Source organism: Panulirus ornatus, chromosome 42 (genome assembly GCF_036320965.1).
Source record: "Panulirus ornatus isolate Po-2019 chromosome 42, ASM3632096v1, whole genome shotgun sequence".
Taxonomy (NCBI): domain Eukaryota; kingdom Metazoa; phylum Arthropoda; class Malacostraca; order Decapoda; family Palinuridae; genus Panulirus; species Panulirus ornatus.
This window is the reverse complement of record NC_092265.1, coordinates 30,003,460-30,023,297: the sequence shown is the minus strand read 5'-3', so window position 1 is coordinate 30,023,297 and position 19,838 is coordinate 30,003,460. Positions and strand designations below refer to the sequence as shown.

The following is a 19,838-nucleotide window of genomic DNA, read 5'->3' as shown; positions in this document are numbered from 1 at the left end:
AAAAAAAAAAAAAAATAAATAATAATAATAATATAATAATAATAATAATAATAATAATAATAAAATAATAAAATAATATGAATAATGATAATGATGATAATAATAATATATAATAATAATAATATTAATAATGATATAATAATGATACAACAATAATGATAAAAATGATATAATAATAAATTGATGATAATAATTATAATGATAATGATAACATATAATAATAATACTAATAATAATGATAATGATAACAATAGCGATGATATTAATGATAATATCAAATATCTATATTTTAAACTATTTATTTATTATACTTAACCACCGTCTCCCGCTATCCTTCTTCCCTCCACCTCTGACACTTACATCCTTTTTGTCAATCTTTCCTCACTCATTATCTCCATTGTCCAAACCATTTCAACACACCCTCTTCTGCTGTTGACCACTTTCACAAAGGTTACTACGTATTTACCCAATTTCGACGTCATTTGAATCACGTAAATTGCTGGACGAAGATGTACTATGGCGACGGTTACCAGTGTGTGCAGGACCATGACGATCGTACCAAATATTCAGCAATCCAGCTCAAAACTGTTACTACAACGGCGCCTCCAGCCAACAGTCTATAACAGAAAATCAACCTGAGTGTTGCAACGATGAAGACTTCCTCGATGAGGCCCCCAGGAGAGAAAGGACCCTGAAGGTGTTGTTGGCATTCACTGTGCCATAGTCTCCAAGATCACTGCTTCTCTGAACACAACTGACCATACAGAGATGCTGACCTTTGTGACCATCTTTACGATGAGTACAGGAATGCCAGTGAGCATCATCTTTCCCACCTCCACGACAAGTACCACAACTATCTCATCCAAGAATATTCTATGGACTTTCTGTGTGACCTGCACAGCGTAGTCAGCCTTTCTAATGATAGGAACCATTACCTCCACCACCATTCTCACGAGGATGATGAACACTAAGAGGAACATAGTCACCTGGAATATGAGTTCCCGCACGATATTCCTCACAACTCTCCGCACAAGACCTACGAGCCATCTTATTGCGCTCACTACCAGTGGGTCCATCACGCTCAAGAACTCCTGTTCGAGAACGAAGCAGGTGACTACAATGATCCAGATGGTGTAAAGTGCCAGGCGAACACTCTTACGAAGACATGAGAGAAACACACACCTGCACATACCCACAAGGTACAACAATGCCGGTGCAAAATATGGGAGGGTAACCAATGACCAGGTGGATCCACTGCGCCATGGTAGCCGGTCCAGGAGCATGAGCAGCATTTCCTTAGGTTTTGTTGATCCAATGTTTGGCAGGACACGATGAACGTTTTTGTACACACTGCGCATGATGATGGATGATCTGTTTTTGTTTTAGTGAGAGAATGGTTGGTGACATGTTCTCTTAATATCCCGGATAAAAAATATAGTTTGGTTGTAACCTTCGTATGGTTGTAGTTATGTTTTTGTATTGTCTAGAGTAGTTATGATAATACTTGTGGTAGGCATGAATATGTGCATATCAAGGATGGTTAATCCTGTTTAAATGTAGGGTAGTTATGATAATCTTGAGGATAGTAAAAGGCGTGTGTTTTGATAGGGAAGTGTAGTGTGCTATATAGAGTAATGTAAATATTTGATGATATGTGTATGGGAAAGACGTCACCATCTTTTATCACACACGAAAGATCACTACTGCTGTAATGTACGTAATGTACAGTAATAATAATGCATAAGTTAGATTGCTGAAAATAATTGTATGGTATGAATGGTAAAGATGACAGTGATCAAAATTCCAGTAAATTTATTAATGAAAGTGATAATTATGCCACTGGTGGGGATTGGTAACTGTGTTAAGGGAATGATAACATTTCTTAGTAGCACCTGTGGCAATGGACACACCTTTGTAATGCTTGATCACTTACAAGCGATGAAATTTGATACGTAAACCATAGGTATTGTTCGTCAGGAGAACAATTTACAAATATTTATAAAAGACATATATATGTTAGATATATCTTTATCCGAGACGTGTAACACTTGTGTGGATGGACACACCTTTGTAATGCATGATCCATTACACTAAATTATATCTTCGCTATACCCTCTTCTTCACTACGCCGTTATTTCTACCATACCATCATCATTGTTCTCTTTGATGTTCACTAGAAATAGTTCTTATCTTCACTACATAATCATTCTGAATAAACTTTACCCCTTGATAACCCTTATCTCTACTACATTCGTATCTTCACTACATTCTTTTCTTCACTACAAGCTATCTTGACAATATCCTTATCATCACTATACTCTTCCTCACTACACTCTCATCTTAACATCATCCTTCTGTTTACCGAACGTAGTTCAAAGTCTGACTTGAACGTAGCTTTGGAAAGTTTGTGTTCCTCATTGTGTTACCCTCTAATTATCATTGCAAAGGCAATTGTCACTACTCTCTAACTAAACTCTTATCGTTACTACACTCTCATCATTATCATCACTTCTTCATGTTCAATACAAAATCTCGACATATATATTCATCTTCACTACAGAATAATTTTCATTGCACCTTAATCTTCATTACTCCTTGTTTCAGCTACATTCGTATCTTCCATTCATTCTTATATCTTATATTAGTTACATCTTTACAATATCTTTATATCTTCTCTGTTCCGTCTTTTGAAAAATTGAAAATGAGAGTAAAGGATTTCCAGCCTCCCGCTCCCTCCCCTTTTAGTCGCCTTGTACGACACGCAGGGAATACGTGGCAAGTATACTTTCTTCCCTATCCCCAGGGATAACAGCATCTGGTGTTCCCAGACGGTCACCCATCCAAGTACTAACCAGACCCAACGATGCTTAACTTGACTGATCGAACGATATATATATATATATATATATATATATATATATATATATATATATATATATATATATATATATATATATATATATATATATATATACTTATATATATATATACGAGACTGAAAATGAATTTTCCACATAACAAAAATGGAAGCGCCGGGGTTTGAACCCGGGTCCTCTCGCATGCCAAGCGAGCGCTCTACCACTGAGCTACGCCCCCAAGAACATTTTCTGGCACTTAGTATTACATAAAGCACTGAGATTACCACGGCAAAATACTGCTTAACCGACCGTTGCCGACTAGCCGGCAAAATAACCACAGGGTAAGTCTCCATGTTCCTGTCGTAGGAGGAGGATCGCCAGAAGCTTCTGGAAGATTTCAAGGACGTCTTGGTGGACCTGACCCTTTCAGATAAGGTCGAAAACCCCAGTTCATTATGAAGATCTTCACTATAACGTTGGACGAACACACTGAATGTTGCACACATGTGATGCGGACAAAATGAAAAGAGATAAAGACAAAAAATATGTCTGGTGTGGGTCTCGAACCCACGACCTTGAGTGTGTCAGACTCACGCTCTACCACTGAGCTAACCAGACAATAGAAAATACGTCTGTTTCTTCAATTTGAATTAATGAAAATCTTTGCGAGGCAGCGTTAAGAAAAGAGAGATGTCTTTGACGAAATCTATATTGCTTGGCTCTTTCTTCTGTTCCTCATTATCGAAAGTAAACATACAGAAGGATATATATATATATATATATATATATATATATATATATATATATATATATATATATATATATATATATATATATATATATATATATATATATATATTTTTTTTTTTTTTTTTTTTGCTTTGTCGCTGTCTCCCGCGTTTGCGAGGTAGCGCAAGGAAACAGACGAAAGAAATGGCCCAACCCACCGACATACACATGTATATACATACGTCCACACACGCAAATATACATACCTACACAGCTTTCCATGGTTTACCCCAGACGCTTCACATGCCTTGATTCAATCTACTGACAGCACGTCAATATATATATATATATATATATATATATATATATATATATATATATATATATATATATATATATATATATATATATATATATATATATATATATATATATATTTTCAATAATGGATGGAACTTGGCTCCTAAGGTGATTTTGTTGTTGGAGTGGGACCTCCAGCCATTCTGTCCACCTTTTCCCTTTCTAGACATGTGGTGGTGCATTGGGTAGTGTGGCAACCTTCGTCTTCATCTTTTTGGGTGCAGGCTTGCAAACCTCGTGGAGTAGTTGTGGGGTTTGCTTCTTTGCTGCACCCGACATAGCCATCTGGGCGTAGCTATCTACCCGGGCTGGTGGGTCAGCCAGCATAGCTACACGCTCACTCGGTACCTGGGCTGGTGGACGAGCAGCCTTCCTTTCTTCCATGGCTACAGTCTGCCTAACGACCTGGGGTTGTGGAGCAGCCATCCTTACTACCACCCAGGTTGGTTGGGCAGCCTTCTTTCGTTTCTTTGCTACACCCTTCTGGTTGGGCTGGTTGGGCAACCTTCTTTTTCCTCTTCTTCGATACAACCTGCCAACCGAATTCGTCTGCTGGTGGGTCCGTTTCTTTCATGGATACAACCTCTGTAGCCACTTGGGCTGGCCGGTCAACCTTCGGTTGTAGGTAAAAGTATATATATAGAATAATGTGGTTATCATCAGCAGCCAGAGGCCATTCCTCCCTCCTTGCCTGCAGAGTTCTTGATTTTCTGGAAAGTTCTACGAGATTCTGGTAAGATAAATACCATTGAGAGGACGTTGTTAGGGGACAGTCAGGTTCAGTTTAGAGTTGGTTGTGGGATGGTCCTTTTACTGTGTCGTATCAGCCAGATGGGTATTTCTTTTCACAGTTTTCGTTAAAGTTTGTTTTCTAGAGGCATGATCTAGAACACTATTTTCCATATGTTTATCATTTTTCTTGTTATAGTTTCATTATCATCATTAGTTTTGTTATTGTTGACTTTCAGATATTTGATGTTATGTTCGTGATTGCCGTGGAAGCGTCTGACATCTTGCTAGAAGATTTTCTGGTCACAATATTTCTGCACTGGGGAGTTGATCGTATTCTTTTATTGCAGGTTTTGTTATTATCTTGCTTTACATTAAGGTCTACTGGAGGTTTTCCCAATGCTGGTTGAACATATGTCCAGCAACAGGAGATAGCGTAAGATACAGTATTGATGAAACTTATCTATCTATATACCTATCTAAATATCGCTCTATCAATCTATCAATCTAACTATCTATCTATCTATATATCTATCTATCTTTATCTGAAAGTCAACAATAATAAAATCATTGATATATGAAGTATAACAACGTCCTCTCAATGGCAATTATCTCACCAGAATCTTCTAGAACCTTCAAGAAAACTATGAACTCTGTAGGCAAGGAGGGAGGAATGGTCTCCGGCTATTGATAAAACCATATTATTCCATGTATATGTTTATATATACATATTTATGTATATATATGAATGTATATATAACGTACAGAATAATGCGGCCATCATCAGTATCGAAGAAAACTGAAAAGATGAGGTCCCACCGAGATTCGAACTCGGATTGCTGGATCCAGAGTCCAGAGTGCTAACCCTTACACCATGGGACCTGATAAGAAAAGATGTGATTTCATCTAAATGTTTTACATATAATCAACCAGAGGCCATTCCTCCCTCCCTGCCTGCAGGGTTCAAGGTTTTCTAGAAGGTTCTCGAAGATTCTGGTAAGATCATTACCTTTGAGAGGTCGTCGTTAGGTGACAGTCAGGTTCACTCTATGGTTGGTGTTTGTAGTTGGTTGTCCGAGGATGTTGTTATACTTGATCAATTTTGTAATTGTTGACTTTCAGGTAGGAAGTACTCATTTACGATGCATCCTTGTACTCACAACAACCTTATGAGTCACTTCAAGATTTATCTTCACTACAACTTTATCTTCACTACACCATTAAGGTTGAAGTCAATGGTCACATTCACTACAATCTCAACACGACTGGTCTTATACCTAACCCATATTATCACTACATCCATGTACATGTATTTCTTGCAGAATAACGCAGATATCAATGATTTCTGTGAAAATTGACATATACAGCCTTACATAACTACCGATCTATCTAATATCTTTTTTTAACTATCTATCTATCGATCTATCTATTTATCTATCTTTCTTAATCAGAAAGTCAACAACAATATCATTAATGATACGTATAACTACGTCCTCTCAATGGCAGTTCCTACCCAGAATCTTCGAGAACCTTCTAGAAAACCTTGAACCCTGCAGGCAGGGAGGGAGGAATGGCCTCTGGTTGATTATATGTAAAACATTTAGATGAAATCACATCTTTTCTTATCAGGTCCCATGGTGTAAGGGTTAGCACTCTGGACTCTAAATCCAGCAATCCGAGTTCGAATCTCGGTGAGACATCACCTTTTCAGTTTTCTTGGAAACTGATGATGGAACTGAGCCATATAGTTGACCCTCGATGGACATATATTTCTTACGGCCCACCATTTTATTTAAGTATGAAGATCTCACGGCAGAGAGGAAACGTGTGATATTCAAAATCAAAAGCCGCAATTGCCCTCATGGTAATGGTCGACATGTTTGCAGACAGATGACACAGACATGTGAGAAGTTAGACAAATATGGACGTTCCTGGTTGCTGTATAGCCTAGGTTTATTATCACTTGTTGTGAAGGAGAAATGTTGCACATTATTCCACACCTTTCTATTTAGGATAGGTTAGGCTAGGATGAATAGGGTCCATAACGTAACAGAGCTGGGAAATGCGTCATATCGGATCTGTATTTGTGCAAAATGGCGCAAGTTTGTGGAAGTGATTTACGCAATGCCGGAGAGAATCCACCTCCACCAGAAATAATGTCTCAGACCATACAATATCTGCTGTTGGACGAGCAGGGGACATTAGACCAATATATTCCTGTAGTTTACTGCTCTTCCCAAACACGCAGCAAGACATTCGTAAAAGCGTTAAACTGAACTTTTCCATCGGTTTTCATATCTTTAATTACTTACACCAGTTCCAACAGATGGAAAAAATCATTTGAAAAATCAGAAATTATTTGCCTATAAAAAGCATTTTGATCGATCGTACCAAATATTCAATTATTTCTGTACCCGACAAAATATTCAGTCACTCCTATATCCGACATTTTTCCTTCTGGCTGGTGCCGTTAAAGTCATATGGTAATTTACCGTAATTAGATTATAGATATATTCATCTATATGGAATGGCTCAGCGTGAAGAAAAATATATATTTTCACTAAATCCTCCTCTTCACTACACTCCCATCTTCACTACATAGTTCTAACACAACATCTTGACTACACCATTGTATGACCACATTATCATATCATTGTGTTCTTATCTTCACCACAGCCTCGGCAAAATTGATGTTTTCTTTACACATCAGGGTAGATGGCCATCTTTATGATGACAGAGAACACACATAACATATTAAACCACTTATCTTTAGTCACTTTAATCTAATTTCTGCTGATAAAAACGAATTATAATGACAATCCTTGTGTTCTGTGATGGGACATTGTACGGGTGAAGGAACTGTTGTGAGGCACATGTATTAAACTATTGAGAAATAAACTTAACTGTATTAAAGCATTGACTTCACTATATTAGACTTCTCTATATTAAGCTATGCTAGGATATGATCAGTTCCCAGGTTATATAAGGGCGGGAGCCGGGACCGAGAGCATCATTTGAGCTGTGACCTCTGTCGAGTGAACATCTCTGCTCCGCCTTGCAAGCTCCCTCAACCTTTCCTCGAACACTTCAATATAATAATGTTCACCAAGGAAGTAGGACGATCCTCCTTTGTCCAGGAGATGGAATTTGAATATGTCCATGTATTTGACATGGGCTATGGCTGTTTGGACATGGAAGTGGAATACCCAGACGTGGAAGTGATGGATGGAGTGGACTTTGGCTGTGTGGATATGGAGGTGGAATACCCAGACGTTGAAGAGATGGATGGAGTGGAATTGGTGGAATACCCGGACGTGGAAGTCATGGATGGAGTGGAATTTGGCTGTGTGGATATGGAGGTGGAATACCCAGAAGTGGAATTGGAGGAAATGGAATATGGGTGAAGCTGGTATGAACGCCATATGGATTTGGTGAAGGTTGACCTCGTAATGTGTTGACGTAAAATAGGTCAACCACTGTGACCATGTGGCGGGGAGGGCCACATCCACCAACCACGAAGCGAGCCCCACCACGGAGAAGTATCCTGGCTGCATCCACGTACGAGAACCACCGCGGGATTGCCGTCATCCAGTACTCCTGCTATGCCTCCTACAAGAAGGCACTTCTTGCCGACGTGACACCACTCTCCGTCAACGGTCGCTGTGCAAAAGTGAAACCTCACCGTCCCACTGATGCTGACCAAGTGATCTCGTCCACTCAAGTGGCACTGCAGCCAACACGCCCTACCAGACCCACCATCCATGAGGAAATGCAGCCCATCCCACTTGTCAGGCCCACCTTCAGGGAGACATGGCAGGTCTCAAGACCTGTCAGGCCCACCATTCAAGATTGACTTGGTCCCCCAACACACGTCAGGCCCACCATTCAAGACCGACTTGGTCCCCCAACACATGTCAGGCCCAGCATTCTAGACCGACTGGGACCAATAACACATGACATGTCCTACGTTACAGACCGACTGCACTCCGCACCACGTACGGGCGTTAAAAGGCGTGTCGAGATGACACACGTTCCCCGTGCCAAAAGATTCAGTTGGTGAGGAACCTGAACTCTTTCTTCCTGCTGGTGCTGCAGGAGAACACGGCCCTAGAGTGGACACTTGGAGGTGTGTTTGTGTTTGTGTTTGGGTTATCACTGAGGAACCAACACCAAGACAACTTTAGTTTCGCCCCGACAAGGATTACGTTAATCTGGCGGAAGTCTGGCTTTCTCCCGGTAGTGGATGGCACATAATATCTACATAGGGACATTGAAAAACAAAGAAAAAAATGGGAACATTATCCCGCCCCCAAAAAATACATAAATTCACCGGGATAATTTCCTTCGTCTTCAAAGAAAAAATGAAACTCTTCCGACGCTACCGTGCCTTCCATAAAGCAACCCTCAAAGAAATCACTTTCTACACAATGTGCAAGGAGTCGGTTAGCCAATCTTCATATGGCTGGGGCTATTGTTCCCTCTGATTGATTCATTTTTCAAGATTAAGGAAAGTTATAATAAAAATATTGTATTGAGTTTCTCCGTTGGCGTCAGGGTAAACACCCATCCCCCCCGAAGCTTGGTTACCTTTCCGTGGTGGGGGGGACTTCATGGATTGGGCAGTAGCAACCATCGTTGGTTGCTTCTGTTCAATCCATGAACGAAAAACCAAGCATCTTGAACGTAATTGTCGTATAAATTCACTTGGTGTCAAAACTGACGCGAAAGCGGTTGTCTCAATTTTGTCAGAAATGTTTGTGCGTTTTGGCCTGATGGCTGGAGTCTGTTTGGCGCTATGGTCATAAGAGAATACGAGGGAGATTGGCAACCGTCCCAGAAGTAGCTACAGTGAGGCCCAGCAGCTGTCCCTAATACTGTGGAAGGCACTCATGTAAGGTGTGCAGTGAGGCGCAGCAGTATCAAGGGAAACGGACAACCAAAACAGCAATCTTGATCATCAGGAGGCTATCCAATGCTCAGAATAGATAAGGACGATTATTGTATGGCTTCGCTCAGAGGATGAAAATCTTAGCCGTGAAAATCAACAAGTAAAATAACTAGTAGTTAGAGGTAGTGAAGTGGAATTACCGTATTTCTGTGGTCTTAATAGTAAAACGAAACTTTTCGTTTTCTCCATCAATCTAGAGTTGTAGACCACCATCTTTAAGGTTGTAAGGTAATGGTAACTACAAGGTTATGACCTCAGCAAGTTTGTGATGGAAAGTGCAGGATATGTGGTAATGTATATAATATAAATTATATAGTTGTATAATAAATGTGTCTTAAAATTTAGTCTTCTCCTTGCCCGTTCATTAATTCAAATACAGGTAAGTTTTCTTTCTAACGAGGTGGGATAAGCTACGTCCACTCGGCTTATGAATGTGGTGACTTTCCCTTCATTACCACAATGGTGTGCTGAACTGAAGATGTAGAATTCCGTAGACGAATCTAAGATAGGAAATCAATCTACATCAAAAATTGAACGTATGCATCTTTAGATGGACATAAAACAAATGGACGGAGGAGCACACTGGAGCAAATCAATTTCATTATCACCACTTAAAGTAGGCCTTTCAAGTAGTTGTGGCTTTAAAGCAAACTTTTTCTAACCAAGGTTTAGTTAGCACCTAAATTAATCCCCACGACCTTACCTTAAGAAATATTTTCAGAAGGTACTGTCTGAACATATTTCTAAGGTAAGGTCATTTAGGTTTGGTTTAGATGCTACCCTAACCCAGGCTAGAAAAAGTTTCCTTTGCTTCAGAGCCCCAACTACGTAGATGGTCTACTGTTGATATTAAACAGTAATAGAAAGGTGAAAAAACTGAGATGAAATGAATAAAAAAGATAGAATGGGTCAGTTGAAAGTTGAAGTATTTGCTAGATACAATTTTTGGCAGATCCAAATGCATCCTAAAGTCAGTCACTTAAATCACAATGCTGAATATTGTTTTAATTGTTGGAACTAGTTACAGGAAGTAAAAATGTCAAGCTTAAAGGGATGCCATTATAATAGCTTCATATACCTGTATAGGATCTCTTAAACTTCTTTTCCCTAAAGCTGAATGGATTTAAGTAGTTTAATCTGCTCTCTGAATTTGTTTCTCAGTCCAGTAATCATCTTTGGAGATTACCTCAGTAATTTCTCCATTCAATGTCTTCCTTTTCTTATTAGTTGACGACCAAAGCAGTACAATATCCAAGCTGGGATGACTATGTTTTGGGAAGGCGAGAGGTCAGGTTATGCAAGAATGTTAGAAATGGCTTCCATCAGTTTCTACCCTATCTACTCTAAATATTTTGGGTTATTAGAACTTAGAGATTTATGAGTAGATAATACAATATAGTTATCTTGGCAAGATATCCAACATGAGATTATAGTCATAATAACAATATAGTCACAAGGCCAATATATAGTCACCGGAATATTATATCTATCATGATAATGTATCACTTATGACAAAATATGCATGATTAAAAAATGACAATATAGCACCTATAAAAAATATCACATTGCTAATATAGCCAAGGTGACGATATATACACGATAGTACTGTAACGAAAATAAGAAGATAGTCAAAATGACAACATGTTCATAATGACAATACTGCCACTATGTATATATATTCTCCATGACACTATAGCTACACTGACAGTAAAGCTATCTTCACAAAAGCGTAAAATTGAAAATACAGCAAACGACAATATAGCCACCATGACAATACAGCCATCTTGACAATAAAGTCACGATATAAATCAATCGCCAGCACATTAGAAACGCGTTGAGAGTAATTTACAGACTTTATAGATATCATGAAAATATTGCCACCATGTCAATATATTTGCTATGACAATTTAGCCATTATGATAATACAGTCACGTCGACAATGTATTCACTATGACAATAAAGCTACCATGATCATATAACTGATATGACAATACAGTCAAAGGAAAAATATAGAAACATTCAACTTATATTCACAAAGGCAATATAACCACCTGACAATATAGATAGTGTAAATAAATAGTCGTTTTCGGATCATAGGAAACATATAGACTCCAGGACAATATAATCTCTGTGAAAAAACAGTGACTCAGACAGGATTTATCATTATAATATAGTCATAACTTTATAGCTGTCATGTGATTGTAGTCAACATGACAAAATTATCACAATGAAATAAAACGGTATTACAATATAGTTACCATAATCATACACCAATCATGATTATATAATCAGCAGGTTGACATAAACAATATCACAGTGTAAAAACCATGACAATATAAGGATGTAATGATATGATATCTATTCAATTACACTTACAATACCAAACATGCCGCCATGATAATATTATTATCATGATCATATAATGACAACAATATTGTAGCAAATAGCAAAATATATCCCGAACGACAAAATTAACCATAGCAATATAGCCATCAAGTTGATATAGCGACCAAGATAATGTAGCCAGGACGGCATTATATTGAAAATAACGATACAGCCACCATGCCAATGTCTTCCCCATGACAATGTAGCTACCATGAAAATATAGTAACCTTGACTATATACTTACCATGATAAAATATTTGAATTGAAAAATATCCACAACAAGAGTTTAGCTGCTAAAACACGATATCACCTTTCCAATATCGCCAAAATGTTGTTATTACCATCATGACAATATACCGCCAGAAAAGAAATATATATACCCACTACTTGACAATATAGCTATTCTGACAATACTGCCAACATGAAAAGACAGTCACCTCCTTGTTATATAACAAAAATGACAAATAGCCATCATGGCAATATAGTGACCTAACAATATAGCCAACATGACTATATAGTCACGATGACAATACAACCACCGTGACAATACAGATAACATGACAGTACCGTCTCTAAGACAATATTGCCATCAATTCAACAAACTAAATGACAATATAGATATTATGGCAACACAGTCACCATGACAATATACTCAGAAATGCAATATAATCGCCATAATGAAATCATCCTCTCATGAAAATGTAGCCACCTTACCATTTTGGTTTCCACTGCAATGTAGCCACAGTAATAAAAGATTTACCAAGACAGTACTGAAACCATAACAATATAGCATATCATAGCAATGTAGTCACCTGATAATTTAATCAAAATGACGATTTCTCCTCTATAATGACATATCCTCAAGGGCAATATCAACACCATTAAAAAAGCTTCTATGAAAATACAGTCACTATGACATTATAAATATCAGGATAAAAAAGTCACCATGAAAATATAGTTATCATGGCAATATAGCCACTATGACATTATAGTCATAATGACAATATAGTCACTGTGACAATATTGTCACCATGATGATATGATTATCATGATGATATATCGATTATGACAAATTATGCAAGAGTTAAATAAGGACAATATATCACCTATATAAAAAGATCATCTTGCCAATATAGCTAAGGTGACGATATATATACATCATAGCAATGTAACTGATATGAAAAGATAGCCAAAATAACGGTTTGTTCATAATGACAATACTGCCACTATGAAAATATGTTCCCCATGACACTATAGCTACACTGACAATAAAGCCATATTCACATAAGAGTAACATTGAAAATACAGCTACATTGTCATAGTGACAATATTGGCATGGTGGCTGTATTGATATTTTCAATATAATGCCGTCCTAACTACATTATCTTGATCGCTATATTTACTTGCTGGCTATATTGCTATGGTTAATTTTGTCGTTGGGGATATATTATGTCATTAACTACAATTTTGTTTTAATCATATGATCATAATGATAATATATTCATTGCGGCTTATTTGGTAATGTGAGTGCAAGTGTATGGATGTCTTATCATTGTAAGACTCACGCACACTTCCATTAATTTTTCATTAGGTATTTTTTATTATCATTTTACTGTGAGTTACATAGAGTTAGATGCATGTTGCCACGGGCTCACTGTTCCCACGGGCTACTGTTAATCAGGATGTTTGAACAAGTAAGAGCTGATCTGTTATTTGAACACGTTGTTGAATGGGTGTTGACGGACTCCAATATAACCCCTGCCAGTGTGACCTGAGGAGACACACTGGCCAGCATCGTCACACTGTTCACTAGAGTGTGTCGTAGTGTGTCATAAGACTATAGCTCAGAATACTACAGATGGACGTACACGTTTTTTTGTAATAAATCTACAAAGGCCGCCTGATCTTCATTGAGTACCACAGACGAAGAAGACCTGATTTCCTTCCTCTCAACTCAACCTTACAAATGGTGGCAGTGACGTAAGAACCCACGTGACCACACACGACCGTCACATCTACTTCATATTTCTACGTCTGGTGTTGCCAGCAGTCATACAAGCCTACCTGACACAGTCCTGGTGCTCCCTCCTGTGGACGTTAAGGGCGGAACCCACGGCCGGCTACGTGCTCCATCACCCGTACCTCAATGCACTGAAGATACGCCTTTATTGCACTGCTGAAACTCTGCCGCTTGCAAGGACATCAAGACGACGTCACAGTTGTGCAGTGTTGTCATCACATCCAGACGTGTCAAGCAAGGTCAGCCATCCTGCCAACACCAACGTGGAGGTCATCTTGTCAACCGCTCCAGAGACGCGTCATCATCAGCCGTGGCGACATCCCAGACGTCAGCATCGCGTGGTCCAGCCCTTGTCGCTCACTCAACTTTCCTGCTAGCGAGCCGCTACTCTGCACACACCTTCACCTCGCTACACCCAGCGAGCCGCTACTCTGCACACGTCTCCACCTCGCTACACCCAGCGAGCCGCTACTCTGCACACGTCTTCACCTCGCTACAACCAGCCAGCTGCTACTCTGCACACGTCTTCACCTCGCTACACCCAGCGAGCCGCTACTCTGCACAAATCTCCACCTCGCTACACCAAGACAGCCGCTACTCTGCACACGTCTCCACCTCGCTACACCCAGCCAGCCGCTACTCTGCACACGTCTTCACCTCGCTACACCCAGCGAGCCGCTACTCTGCACACGTCTTCATCTCGCTACACCCAAGACACCTTCGTAAGCGAATCTCCCAATCAGATAAGAACTGTATCAAAATGGTTCACTCTGTGAGGTATGCTCTTTTTGTGTGTTACTAGTTCCTAATCTATAAATATAGACAAATATATACTTTTGGGTAATATGATTATTCATCTTTGTAGTTTAGCAAATTAATCTAAGTTTTCAGTTATTCTTCAGTTATTTTCAGTTATTCTTCAGTTATTTTCAGTTATTTTCAGTTATTCTTATGTTTTCATACATTGGTATTATTGTTTTTGTTGATGACTACTTTCATATACAGAGTCTTATATTGATATGTTATACTGTTATGCCAGCCTTTTTATTGCCTTTATTTCATTGCAATATTTTCAAATAATATTCATGTTATGTATTTTGGATTAGGACAATAGTGTTCATTGTATTTCAAAATTTTTTGGGGGGATTATTACTTACACACTTTAATTAAGATTGCATTACATGTCCGAAGATATTCCATGCAGTAATCGTAATGGTTCATATGTACTTATGAAATTACCTAGAATCCCTTATTATAAACGGAACCAGCCTTCTAAAATGGCGACGTCACACAAAGTTCTTTTGACAGATTCTGGTGACACAGATGACCCACAGAAACCTTCTCACACGTTACCACACCCACACCCACCTCCCCCTCCACCTCACGAAAACTCAGGACAATCAAATCCTTCACAAAAAAAAAACTGTTTTCACACTAAAACAAGCTAGGGAACCACACGAGTTATTTGATGGTAAACTGTCAAATTTTGATCGGTGGATTAGAAATGCAGAGGGCAATGTTGAACATAATGGTGATTCAGGAGACAGAGCGCTTATATCGGCTGCTAAAAATCTCATTGATTTCCACCAGCCTAACAATTAAGCTAGGGTTGTCTATGACGCAGATGACATTGGAAACTGTACATCTTGGGAGGAATTTAAAACGTTGTTTAAATTTGATTGTGAGGAATCATTCTCAGATAGTTCACTTCACATTCTTTTACGTGCTCTTAACACAACATACTTGGATGATACGTCAGTCCCTGATCACTGGAGTACCTTACATGGAAGAATGAGATTAGTTAGGCAGGCTTATGAATCCTCACCCTGGACATCGGCCATGATGAGTCCTGAAACTCATGTACAAACACTCATGCGTTTATTACACATAACCTTCATTTTCAAAGACCTGCCTCCAAACGTAACTCGGCGGTTACTTAATGAAGACATCGATCCGTCATTGTGGGTCAGTAACGAAAGTATTGAGTTACACTCAAAAGAAAGTTGGATATTATAACACCAAGACACTGGGGAGGGTGTCGGCTTCCCACAGTGTGAGGAAACATTCTAGTGATCAATACAATCATTCCTCTCACGGTCAATTAAAGCGATGCAGTGATGACAAGCACTCACATAAGGTTACGTGTTTCCGGTGTGGCCAACCAGGATATAAAGCGAATGTGTGTACTTACACATCGGACTCTTTCTCACGCCTCGACCAGAACTACAAACGCAGTCAACGACCCATGTCATCACAGCCTCGGTCGTCACAATGCTGCCGACCGAGTCATAATTTCCTGCAGTCAGACATCAGGCTGACCTTCACCCGCTCGCGCCCAACACCACCAAGCAGGTGTTCATATCATAGCAACGCTAGACACACTTCAGCGGAATGTCGAGCATTAGCTAGACAGACGTCACCTAACACAGGTTCATCATGTCATTATCAACAATGACAATCTCTCGCTCATGACAAGACTCCATCACATAAGGAACTCTTAAGACATTTTCATTCTTCGCCATTTTCTCACATTACAAGTTTCGATTTAGTGGATTCTTTCCAGGATAAGACAATCACAATCTTTCTAGACAGCGGAGCTGAAGCAGATGTCATTCATTATGATTTTATTCAACCATTAATGGGGCGCACTCAACTTGTTCAATGCTCGGACTTTTACCCATCCCTTCAAAGTATCTCAAATGAAAATCTCGACGTAAGGGGCACTACCAAAATGGACATTCACATAGGCGACTCGGTCATGACCGTCACCCCTTACATTGTTCGTGGTGTAACTTTTCCTGCTAACTTGTTACTAGGACGCCACTCTATGTGTGGCACAACATAAGATCTGTCCTATCTATCATGTGGTTTCTGTTGATAATACGTTCCTCCCATTGTCAGAGATGAGTTCTCACTCAGTCAGAGTCATTAATACATCTGCTCCCACGTCCTGCTTCACGGTAGACAATACGCATCCTTTTTACTTTTCTACTCATCATTGCCCTGGTAAACTGAGAACCAACATGACTCTGCATAGTAACACATTAACGAAGGTTCCACTCTCACTTTCTCGAACATGGATGAATGATCATGGACTCAGACATAGTCAGGGTGATCTCGCAATAAGAGTAGTTGCTGAACCTTTATCATTAACTGTCAAAGGACTATCGATGGATGACGCTATTCATGAGACCCCAGATGGAGAGGTCACCATATACATTGCCAGAACGGGACCCACAACTGTCCGTCTCCGTAGAGGGACCAAGCTTGTGGAATTCTCCGTTTTGAAGTCGGGAATTCAAGACGAGGAGTTGCATGAGTTTACCATCCGTCTAGTCTCACATTCCATTAACCCACCACCACCTACTTCTCCTACCCCTGACTCAGCAGTGCACGGCTCGAGTCAGCTCCCCACCATGACCCCTGACATGATATCCAAGGTAGGATTAACCAAACATGTTGACCAGTTAACAGACTTACTTAACCAGTATAGGTCTACTATTGCCTTATCAGGAGAACCACTCGGTAGAACTCATTTGGATGTTCACATTATTAACTTAGAGAAAAACACACGTCCCATTGACGTCCCAGCCTATCGATTGACACATCCACGCGCACAGAGACATAGCAAACAAACTTGTTTAGGACATGTTGAAAGATAAGGTTATAGAGGAATCACGATCACCATGGAATTTACCACTTCATAGATCTTAGAAAACTCAACAACAAGGTCACTTTGAAAGATCGTTTCCCATTACCAGTGGTATCAGAGCTTCTTCATAGCCTCGGTAACAATAAGGTATTTTCAACTTTGGATTTATTGAGCGGATTTTGGCAGATTCCCTTGTCAGAGGAAAGCCGCCCCCTGACTGTGTTCAGTACGCCAGATGGTCATTGGCAGTTCATATGCATCATGGCCTTCGGTCTTCATTCCTCACCGGTGATCACCTTCTCAAGGTTAATGACTAACATTTGTCGTCACATGTTGGGCAAAGAACTATTGGTTTATCTTGATGATATAATTGTCATGTCTCCAGATATTGCTTCTCATTTCAAAAGTTTTGAGAGAGTATTTTTACGACTTAAGGATGCGAGCATAAAAGTCAAGTTATCCAAACATTCCTTTCTACAAACAAGAATTAATTACTTAGGTCACACCGTTGATGAAAACTGTATTCAACCTAATGCAGATAAAGTCAAAACCATTGTAGAATGGCCAGTCCCTTCCACAACAGACAAGGTCAAATCCTTCCTTGGTTTAGCAGGATGTTATTGAAGATCTCTCTCTAATTTCGCGAAGATCGCAAACCCACTCACTTCACTTCTGAAACAGGGAGTTACATTCCAGTGGTCTACAGCACAAGACAGTGCGTTTAACTTACTCAAGCGACACTTGATGGAGGCATCTATCTTTCGATTCCCCAACTTTGAGAAACCCTTCATTTTGCACACAGATGCTTGTAAACAAGGACTTGGAGCTGTACTTATGCAGGAGTTGAATAAGGGTAGAATTTTTCCCATAGCCTATGCGAGCCGTTCATGTTCAAAGACGGAATCGAAATACTCAATAACTGAGTTAGAAGGTCTTGCAGTTGTTTGGGCACTCAAACATTTTAAGAAATACATATATGGTTACCTTATTACAGTTTATACAGATCACAGAGCACTGTTAGGTATTTTTCAACAACAGGATCCTACAGGAAAGTTTCAGAGGTGGTTTTTAACTACACAAACATTTGACCCAGATTTTCGTTTTGTTTCTGGCTCATCCAATGTAGTTGCAGACGCGCTTTCCCGCAGAGTAGGTGCAGTCACTGTAAATAAGAGCTTCGTATATTTTGATGTAGAGCGGCTACTGTGACGTTGATGTAATAACCATTTGATAAATCTCTATCTAAATATGACTTTCAGTCATAAAGACTGCACCACAAACCTTTCATTGCCTTGAAATCTTAAGAGAATCAATGTTAACCTTTGTATGTTTTATACATGATCCAGTGACTTTAACCCCAGCCACCGTTGTACACAGTCATATCCCTGATATGTGGACACCTGGAACGTTGCAGATGATTTATCATGAAGGTCCCAGTACTGTGTCCACGCCACACCCACTCCAACAAAGGGCGCCTGTGGACGACGATGACGAAGGGAGACTCTTCAAGCAAACCTCATCATAAGTTTACAAGGACGATCTCTTTGTGTTTTCTGTCATCCACTAAGGAATCTTTGTCAAGCGTTTGGTGTGTCCACAACTGTTTTATACCTTCGGAGTTATATTTCTTCCTCTTGTGTATCACTAACATTGACTCTCGGGTCGCATGAGTTTCACTACAACGAAATTCGCAGACGTTACTAAAGGTGAGACGTAAGACCACGTCAGGTAGTCAACAGATGCGACAACTTGACATAACTATCGTAAAATGGTACATTGGATTGTGTTTCCTGCTTGTTTAATTCTTGCTTTGTTTGCATTAACATTTGTCTATTGATTTATAGATTATGGCTGGAGGTAACCATTGTCAACTCTTCATAATTAATGATGGTCTGTGGTAGGTTTACTCCCTACACCCATCATTCTTCTTGGCCCCAAATCTATTTCAGGCCACCCAGACCACTGGTGCCTTGTGGATGTACCAATGTGACCCTATGTTCGTACAATTGTTCTTAAGCCCGTTTCTTAGGCAGTGTTACCTCTGTGTTTTGTGAAAATTGTCTCCTTACCAGCGAGTATTGTAAGAAAATGGTTTAATAGTCTATCTTGCAACTGCATCAGCTACTACAGATAATCAGAAAGTGTAAACATTCAGCG

General features: G+C 39.4%; 2 non-coding genes across 2 annotated transcripts; both read right to left on the bottom strand.

Moving 5' to 3' along the window:
* Positions 1-3,404: 3,404 nt before the first annotated feature.
* TRNAV-GAC (transfer RNA valine (anticodon GAC)) lies at positions 3,405-3,476 on the bottom strand. Its single transcript has one exon. It is a non-coding gene; the product is annotated as a tRNA-Val (tRNA).
* Positions 3,477-5,486: 2,010 nt separating this feature from the next.
* On the bottom strand, positions 5,487-5,558 carry TRNAQ-CUG (transfer RNA glutamine (anticodon CUG)). Its single transcript has one exon. It is a non-coding gene; the product is annotated as a tRNA-Gln (tRNA).
* Positions 5,559-19,838: the final 14,280 nt, after the last annotated feature.